Here is a 10,576-nt window from a genome sequence, read left to right as displayed (position 1 = left end):
CGTGATCGAGGTGTTATCAGAATAAGGGGTAGGTGTTATTGGAATAAGGTTTTAAGGGGTGTTATCGTAATAGACCCATTCTATATATATATATATATGAGTTTATGTTTTCTACAGCATTCACTTATTGCTATTTCTTCAAGTTGCTTGTTCTGCTAAGTGAATGTGATCGGACCCTTTCCCCCTCTATGCTAAATTCAACCCAGTCTATTCACAAATTCTTCATGTGCGTTCTATTTGAAACTCGTTCAAAATCTTCATTGTGTCTTTGTCAGCTGAGAAAATTGCGAACGAAACTTTAAACTTATCTTATTTGGATTTTTGGCCTTTACCGCTCAAATCGTTACACATTCTACGATAATACTTATCCTATTTACCCACGATCGTCACCTCTCAGTACGTGGGTGACACACGTCAAGCGAATGAGAAGGGTCAGGGGCACGTTCGTCCTATTTTCTCCGGCGAGAAGTTTTTCACTTCGGCTATAAATACCCCTCTCCCTTCCTCACTTCACTTTTACTCCGCTCGAGCTCACTCCCTCGCTCGAGCTCTCAAACCCTAGCGCGGCCTCTACTTCCATCGTCGTCGGTGAGGAAGAGCTTCACTGCCTCGAACTCGTCGCCGCCGTACTCACGCCAGACACGGATTTCTTCACTCCGTCGCGCCGTAGCTGTCTTCCTTAGCCAAGTTAGGGCGTGGAAGTTCTGAACCGACGAGCTTCAAATCTACACTTCCCAATTTGTCGTGTTGTTCGTCCAGGGTAATTAAAAGTTACTATTACTACCCTTGTTGATTCAGATGTTTTTTCTTCAAATGTTCAAAAGGTGTTTTTCTTAAAATCCTCACACAATGGACACCTCACATATCATCTGTTCTTGATCTGTTTCTCTAAGCAAATTTTTCTTCAAGATTCTTCAATTGTGTGGATTTTCAAATATGTACAACTCTGGAACCTAAGTCAAAGTATGCTTAGTGAAATTCCTCAAGATTCATCCGGTCAAATTCCTCAAACTTGTTCTTATTGCAAAATCTTCTAAGAACGCATATGACCTCTCCAAATTCCTCGCAACTATACTCTGTTCACAGGTACACATGTCCGCTGCTGAATCATTAGGTTCTCATCAACTTAACCCATTTGCAGCGTTCCTCGAAGAAAAGTTGCATACCTCTTCAGAGAACTCAATCGTTCAAAACCCTCAGCTGAAGAAAATGGCAGATGGCAAGAAACCTCAGAAGAGAGGAAAGAAGATGGAAGTTAACACTGCGTTTCAAATCCCTGAGGATATATACAAGGACTATTGCACTCCTGATGAGGCCAAATTTGGCAAGGAGGACAAAAATTAGCGCAAAGTGCGCATCCAAAGGATAGAGAGGAGATGGGCATGGGAATGGAGGGAATACAGATATGTTACTCCCAAGTATATGAAGAAATTTGCTCTTAATCCTTCATGCCCAAGACCTTCGTTGGCACCTGGCCAAGTTGCTGATCCCACCAGCCTCAAGCGTGGTGAGGATTACCCTGATGAATGGGCCAAGCACCAGGCCAAGCTAGCTAGAGTAGCTAAGGAAGCAATGAGGAAATTTAATGAAGACTCTGCTACTCCTGCTGCCACTGCAAGCAAGCCAAAGAAGCCCATGCCAAAGAAGCCGGCTCATAAGCCAAGTGCTTCAACCCCAATGCCCTCACGGCCAAGTTCCTCAGCAATGCCCTCACGGCCAGATTCTTCAAAGCCCTCACGGCCAATTCCTCAAGCCGCACCAGCTCCTCAAAGTTCTCAGCTCCTCCATCAAAATCCTTAGCACCTGTGCATCTCGCCATGTGCCAAAGGACAACAAGCATCTCTATTGCCTCAGGAGCTTCTGCTAGTTCTTCAGTTGCACCAAATTCATCAACTGCCCGCTCTCTGCTGAAGACAAAGGCCACTTCTGGACGAGGCTCTCGACCAAGTCCTCACAAGAAACATGTCGCCTTCCAAGTGCCGTCTAATGAAGATGAAGCTGATGATGAAGAACTTGCTAAAATCATCAAGGACAGGCAACTCAGGGCCGCTAGAGCGAAAGGCACAAGTGTGCCTCTCCTTTTGGATCCAAAATTGATCCTTGATTACATTTATCTCTGGCACAAGGACCCCAACACTCCTATGCCTGACTTCAAGCTGACTCTTGGCCAAAGTCATATGTTGACTCACTTCATTCAGGAAGAAAAATGGAAATTTGAAAAGGCCACGCAGTTGAAGAAAGAGCAGTACAAAAAGGAGCGCTTCCTGAAGAAAAACTTTGTCTCCATGACAACTGAAGAACTTGTCACTATTCAATTTGAGATCAAGAAACTCAGTGATGAATTTCACGCATACCGTGCTGATTGGCTGGGAGCCAAGGTCCGTTTTGTGAAACTAACTGAACAATTCACTTCCAATGTTGCAGCACCAATGCAACAAGAAAATCCTCAGGCTGAAGCATCTGCTCAGCCTACTGAAGAAAATGCCAGCACCGTTGATGATACTCAGGCTGCTAAAGAAAATGCTAGTACCAGGGCTAATGCCTGCATTCCAGCCGCTGAAGAAATTGCCAGGGAAACCACTAGTGTTGCGCCTGAAGAAAATGAAGAAGTCAGGGCAACTGCATCAGTTGTGCCTGAAGGTCTTGGACCAAATTCCTCTACTCCTCTTGCGCCTACACTATCTCTGATCCTTCCATCCGCATCAGATGTAAAGAAGACCAAGGCTGCAGAACGTGCAGCTGTGAAGAAAAGGAAGGCATCAACTGCATCAGATTCTTCAGCTCTGAAGAAAATGAATCCACTGATCAGCTCATTTGAAAATCCAATTGATGTTGTTCCTGTCTCATCTATGCCATCAAAGGACCTTGTTCCTTCTGATGAGGAATACGTGATCCCAAGCAGATCCGATGAAGACATTCCTTCTGCTGCTTACTCAGAGCAGTTGGATGAAGTAATTGAAGCGGATGCAATCCCTTCAACCCCAATAGTCTCATCGCCCATGCCTCAGTTCACTGCTGAAGAGGCCGACGTTGGAGAAATGAATGAAGATGAAGATGTGGACATTGGATGCACAACTCCAGTGTTGAAAGACGACTTTTGGGAAAGTCAGCATCCCAATTCTCCTCTGTTCACACCCCTACAACAAATTCCTCAGTCCCCTGTCACTACTGAAGTACAAATGGGATCTGAAGAACCTCATGCCACACCGTCTGTCCATGAAGAGATTACAGCCACTAGTGCTGAAGAAAATGTAAATGAAGAATTGAAGTCCCAGGCTACCACCGAAGAACCTGAAATTCCTCAGCCTGTGGAACCTGGGATCGATATCCCTGAGGTTGTGATGCAATTGACGGACACTCCTCACCCCAAGCCAAAGGATCCCTTCTCAAGGAAGCAAAAATTCAAGGCTGATGACTTCTTCGGCGAGCATGTATTCTTCACGGACTACAATCCTTATGACTTTGCTTATCTTAGGAGGAAATGCTTCTGACTGCCAGCCAGGCCAATTTCTATTCTTCACTGCTTTTCAACAAGGATAAAGTATTCTACCACAAGCATATTCCTCACAAGGACATGGAATCACTGCCTTGCTTCTCTCCTGTCCTCAGTGTGCTTCATAACGCAGGCCTCCTCAACTTTTTCTCTGATATTGTTGATTGGAATGAAGAGCTTATTCTTCAGTTTTACGCTACACTTCACATCACAGGTGATCCTGATGATATCAACACTTGGGTATTGGACTGGATGACCGATAACACTCATTATAAAGCACCGGCCTCTGAATTATTTCGCGCCCTACCCATTAGTCCACCCCTTGAAGGAGCGCGCTGTCTGTACCAGGAGCCTGAACTCACTACCCATTACATGCAAGTGCTGATGAAGCCCCTGAAGCCCGGTCAAGCGCCAAGGACCAAATTCCTCATGAAGGAATTGCTATATGTGCCGAGAACAGTCTATCGCATTCTGACGAGGAAAATGAGTCCTATCAAAGGCCACGACTCGTCTGATGAGGAAATTGTTGGCATCATGAAGAATCTGCTATTCAACATCATACATGGCATTCCTGTCAATTATCATGATTTCTTCATGAGGACTCTGGCAAATGTTGCACTCTCTCTGTTTGAGTTGAAGCCTTATGCTCCTTGGATTATGAGATTCCTCAGAACAAGGTCTTCACTAAACTACAAGGCTAACTGATAGAGGCAAAGGTGTCCCGTCTTTCGATGAGATGGTGGCTATCGTTTTAGAGGAAGTCGACTTTGACGATCCGACTACGAACGTGCGAGGACATCGCGCCTTAGCAATCGCTAAACCAACTCCGAGGGGTTATTGACCATGCCGGAGCACGATCAACCTGACCACGAGGGCCTGTTTCCTGCGAGCAAATGAAGAACAGGCAAGAAACCGAGATTGCAATCTGGATATTGCGAATATAAGATGAAAGCTTTATTGATCATGGTGGGGTTCTGTGACATCTTGGTCTGGTCGTTGGACACAAATGAAGTACGCGAAGTTGCAGCTATGGAGAACTTTTAATCTAAACAATACCCAAAGTCTAAACGATGCCCTAAGGGATGTATATATGGAGAGAGGGGGAATTTCGTGGCCCTTGGTGGAGGGGTCTGAAACCAACCCTAACTCTTGTTTCCCCACACATACGGACTCTAAGAATAGCCTATACTTAAGTATTTCGAAAATACATGGGCCTGGCCCAATAATAAGGTGACGCAGCACCTAGAATAGCCTCTGGACGAAATTTATGAAGTGGCATCTTGTATATTTCGTCCCATGCTTCATGCACTCACTATGGTGGTTTCAGAGTCCTGGAATCATCACTTGTAACTCCGTTCTTGTTCCCCTTGCGCATGCCATCATCTCCATGCTTGAACTTGCTCCAAGGTTCATCTTTATTGTCCAAGCTAGGCCCTTCATTTGTAAGCAAAACAAATGTATCCAACTTAGGCAGCATCATATTCACATGAACATTAGAATCGTTACCAAGAAACGAAAGTACCTGATAATTCAATTGGCGTGCGCGAGCTCTAGTAATTGGTCCAGTATGTACAGCAGCAGGGGCTGTGGGTGTAACAATGGTATTGATGTCCTCATCATCCTCCCCTTCTTGAAATGAAGTCGTCCTCGATGAAAGTTCATCGTCCTCACCCAAATAAGGCTTCAAATCTGCAATGTTAAAAGTGGGACTAACCCCAAAATATGCAGGCAGCTCAAGTTTATATGCATTATCATTTATTTTCTCTAACACCTTAAAAGGACCATTAGCACGTGGCATTAGCTTTGATTTGCTCAAATTAGGAAATCTATCCTTACGCAAATGTAACCAAACAAGATCTCCAGGTACAAACACAACATGTTTTATACCCTTATCTCCAGCAAGTTTATATTTAGCATTCATACGTTCAATGTTTTCCTTAGTTAACACATGCATTTTTAAAATCAATTAAGCACGTTCTTTAGCATCAAAATTAACCTTCTCCGAAGATGGAAGAGGCAACAAATCAATAGGTGCACGAGGTAGGAAACCATACACAATTTCAAAAGGGCACATCTTAGTTGTAGAATGCAATGAACGATTATAAGCAAATTCAATATGCGGCAAGCATTCTTCCCACATTTTCTTGTTATTCTTCAAAACAGCCCTAAGCATAGTAGACAATGTTCTATTGACTACTTCAGTTTGTCCATCAGTTTGGGGGTGACAAGTAGTACTAAAAAGCAGTTTAGTCCCCAACTTAGCCCATAAACATCTCTAAAAGTGGCTAAGAAATTTAGTATCACGATCTAAAACAATAGTATTTGGCACACCATGCAAGCGAATAATTTCACGAAAGAACAAATCAGCAACATTAACATCATCATCGCTTTTATGACATGGTATAAAGTGTGCCATTTTCGAGAACCTATCCACGACAACAAATATGCTATCCCTCCCCTTCTTTGTTCGAGGTAAACCTAAAACAAAGTCCATAGATATATCCCCCCAAGGAACACTAGGTACAGGCAAAGGCATATATAGACCATGAGGATTGAGTCGTGACTTAGCTTTTTGACATGTAGTGCAGCGAGCAACAAAACGCTCAACATCCCGTCTCATCTTTGGCCAAAAGAAATGTGTAGCAAGTATATCCTCCGTCATCTTGACACCAAAGTGTCTCATTAATCCTCCTCCATGCGCCTCCAGCAACAACAAAAGACGAACAGAGCTAGCTGGAATGCATAGCTTGTTAGCACGAAACACAAATCCATCGTTAAGAATGAACTTGTTCCAAGTTCTCCCTTCCTTACAATTCTGCAATACATCTTTAAATTCAGCATCATGCACATATTGATCTTTGATGGTCTCCAAACCAAATATTTTAAAGTCACTTTGTGAAAGCATAGTATAACGACTAGACAATGCATCAGCAATAAGATTTTCTTTACCCTTCTTGTGTTTAGTGACATAAGGAAAAGTCTCAATGAATTCAACCCATTTAGCATGTCTACGGTTCAGTTTTGCTTGACTTTTAATGTGTTTCAAAGATTCATGATCAGAATGTATAACAAATTCCTTGGGCCATAAATAATGTTGCCATGTTTCTAAGGTCCGAACAAGAGCATATAATTCTTTGTCATAAGTAGAATAGTTCAGACTAGGCCCACTCAATTTTTCAGAAAAGTATGCAACAGGTTTGCCATCTTGTAATAACACACCTCCTAATCCAATTCCACTAGCATCACATTCAAGCTCAAAAGTCTTATTAAAATAAGGAAGTTGGAGTAAAGGAGCATGCGTCAACTTATCTTTCAATACCGTGAAGGCTTCTTCCTTTGCAGTACCCCAAACAAAAGGCACATCCTTCTTTGTAAGCTCGTTGAGAGGTGCAGCAATGGTGCTAAAATCTCTCACAAAACGCCTATAGAAACCAGCGAGGCCAAGGAAACTCCTCACTTGTGTGACCATTTTGGGCTGCGGCCAACTCTCAATAGCTTCAATCTTGGCTTTATCAACTTCAATTCCCTGTGGAGTAACAACATAGCCAAGAAAAGATACTCGGTCGGTGCAAAAGGTGCACTTTCCAAGGTTACCAAACAAACGTGCATCACGTAGAGCAGTAAAAATAGTACGTAAATGTTCCTAATGTTCCTCCAAAGATTTGCTTTAAATCAATATGTCATCAAAGTAAACTACCACAAATCGTCCAATGAAAGCACGTAAAACTTCATTCATTAACCTCATGAAAGTACTAGGTGCATTAGTTAACCCAAAAGGCATGACTAACCACTCATATAATCCAAACTTAGTTTTAAATGCTGTTTTCCATTCATCTCCCAATTTCATACGAATTTGATGGTATCCACTACACAAATCAACTTTGGAGAATATTGTAGAGCCACTCAATTCATCAAGCATATCATCTAGCCTAGGAATAGGATGCCGATAACGAATAGTAATATTATTAATGCCTCTACAATCAATGCACATACGCGACGTACCATCCTTTTTCGGCACTAAAATGATAGGAACAACACAAGGACTAAGGGATTCGCGTATATAACATTTGTTGAGAAGTTCTTGTACTTGGCGCATAATCTCCTTCGTCTCCGCTGGATTAGTACGGTATGGTGCACGATTGGGTAATGATGCACCGGGAATTAAGTCAATTTGATGCTCAATCCCTCGAATAGGTGGTAATCCCGGTGGCACGTCTTCTGGAAAGACGTCAGCGAACTCCTACAAAATGTTAGTGACAGCAGGAGGCAAAGAGGAAGGCACATCCTCGAATGAAAATAATGCCTCTTTGCACACAAAAGCATAGCAAACATATTTGCTGAAATCTAGATCATCAATATCAGATTTTGTGGCAAGTAAACATGCACTTTTCAATTTAATTTCATAAGCAACACTAGATGGTTTATTATTAGGTTTCATTTGTTGCTCAAATTCTTTTGCCACAATCTAATTTTCACTCTTATTTTTCTCCTGTTTTGCTTTATTAGCTCTATTAATATCATCTTTCAAAATGGATTCAGGAGTCATAGGAAGCAAAGTAATATTTTTATCCTTATGAACAAGAGTATACTGATTGTTTCTACCATGGTGTACAGAATTTTTATCAAATTGCCATGGTCTACCAAGTAATAAGGAACATGCTTGCATAGGTACCACATCACAATCAACATAATCAGCATATGTAGAGATACTAAAATGCACACGAATAGTACGTGTTACCTTAACCTTGCCGCTGTTGTTGAACCATTGGATGTAGTAAGGATGTGGATGTGGTCTTGTGGTGAGAGATAGCTTCTCCACCATCTCCATGCTAGCCAAGTTATTGCAACTCCCTCCATCTATGATGACGCGAACAGAACGTTCCTTCACAACTCCCTTTGTATGGAATAAATTATGCCTCTGATTTTGCTCAGCTTGTGTGACCTGCACACTAAAAACACGTTGAGCAACTAAACATTCATACATGTCAGCATCTTCAGGAGCCATGTATTGCGTCTCATGATCAGAATCATCTCCATCGTGTTCTTCACGTGTAATAAGAGCCAAAGTCTCCTCATCATAGTCACTAGCGGACTCATACCCACCATCCTCAGTAGCAATCATCACACGCTGAGATTGGAATTCCCTCGCAAAATGTCCTCTTCCCTTACAACAACGACAAATAATATCACTTGTGTGCCCTATTGATGCCATGGAAGAAGAAGAACTCTGCGCAGGCCCGGGAGGTGTGCTCTTGGCAGATAGTGGTGGTTGTGCCTGCTTTCTTGTATCATGACTGGAGGTGGCACCTGATGGAGGTGCTGGTGTAGTGGAAGTAGAGGATGCACGTGGTATCCATGATGAAGATCGACCTGCAGAAAAGTTAGTTCGCGCCAATGCCTGTCGATCCTGCACTTCACGTTCAGCTTTACAAGAAAGATGGAATAAACGAGTGATATTAGTATACTCCTTATACTCTAGAATGGTCTGAATCTCTCTATTTAATCCACCCATAAAACGTGCAAGCATAGCTTCATTCTCCTCAACAATACCACATCTAATCATGCCAGTTTGTAATTCCTGATAATATTCTTCTACAGAATTTTTCCTTGTCTTAAACGCTGCAATTTTTGAAGTAATTCACGTTGATAATATGGTGGAACCCAACGAGTACGCATAGCAGTTTTCAAAGGAGCCCAAGTAGCTGGAATAAGATATAATCTACAATGCTCAGACCACCAAATACATGCAAAACTAGTGAATGCACAAACAGCAGCAGGAACACGTCTCTCCTCAGGATATTGTAAACATGTAAATCGTTGTTCAGTTTCTAACTCCCAAGTAAGATATATATCAAGAACATATCTACCCTCAAATGGTGGAATATTCAATTTTAGTTTAGGGAGATGGTCATGATCTCGTACCTGAGGGTGAACCCTACCATTGCCATTATTTGCATGTGGACGACCTGGTGGTTGCTGTGCTGGTGGTGGCACGTAGTTCTGATTTTGATCAACCTCATCCTCGTAATCTCCCGCAAAATCATCCTCCTCCGCATCAGCAGTAGGAGCCACAGAAGTATCAACAGCAGCACCAACAGTTTGGCCAGGTGCAAGAGGGAGACGGCTCGCTCGGCGGAGGGCTGTTTCGTGATGTGGAGGTATTCGTTGTTGTTGTTGTTGTTGTTGTAGAGGTGCGTTAGGTGCAGCCGGTGGTGGTGGTGGAAGGCGCGCGAGAAATTCATTAAACCTATTATCGAGCTTTGTTTCGAACGTCTTCTCCATGCCATCTATCTTCTCCATGGCCTCTTCAAATCTGTTTAGCACATCTTGCACCTCTACAATGCTCGATAACAGGTTTGAGAGTTTGCTGAAATTTATCATGCAACTCCTTATTCGTCATGTTCTCCCAGTCAGTCTCGTCGGCTTGTGATCCTGCCATGGTTAGCAACAATAGAAACACAAAAGAATATGATCCTACAGAATACTAACAAGAGGTGGTGGTGGTGTCACAAATCCGTCAAGCAAATCTCAAATTCTTACCAGTTCTTACCCAGCAGCAGGCGGTGATTGGTAACCGTGGTAGTCAAAACTCTCAAAGCTTGGATAGAGCGATTACCAGGGAGAGTCAAACGCACGACGTAGATGTATGTGGAGCTGGGAAGGCTTATAATATGGTAGCAAAAAGGGTCAGCAATAATCAATTCAGAGATGCAAAGTTGAATAAACGCTCAACGACGGTACTGTGCTGGTCCTAGGCTAGACCGTGCTAGAGACGCGAGCCTAGAACACTAACAAAATCACGGCGCTGCACGTAAACAAGGGAGGAGCATGCTCTGATTTTTTTTCTCTTTTTTTCACTTTTTTGCACTTTTTTTCCTCTTTTTTTCCTCCGCAACAATTTTTTTTCGAAAAAGTCTACAAATGGTCTAAAAATAGTCTAGCCAGAATTTTCCAGACTTAGATTTTTTTGAGTTTGGAACTATTTTTCTTCTACAGGTGGCTCGAAAGTTGGGGAGTCCTACTCTGTCACGACTCAGAGTATCGCATGATCTGGAACTCGAAAACAAAGCAACAAATATTGGA

General features: G+C 42.7%; 1 pseudogene; it reads right to left on the bottom strand.

Moving 5' to 3' along the window:
• Positions 1 to 651: 651 nt before the first annotated feature.
• On the bottom strand, positions 652 to 8,615 carry LOC147965022 (uncharacterized; annotated as a pseudogene).
• Positions 8,616 to 10,576: the final 1,961 nt, after the last annotated feature.

Source organism: Triticum urartu, chromosome 6A (genome assembly GCF_056163025.1).
Source record: "Triticum urartu cultivar PI428250 chromosome 6A, HENAU_Tu73, whole genome shotgun sequence".
Taxonomy (NCBI): domain Eukaryota; kingdom Viridiplantae; phylum Streptophyta; class Magnoliopsida; order Poales; family Poaceae; genus Triticum; species Triticum urartu.
The sequence above is the reverse complement of the archived record's forward strand: the minus strand, read 5'-3'. Positions and strand labels throughout refer to the sequence as shown.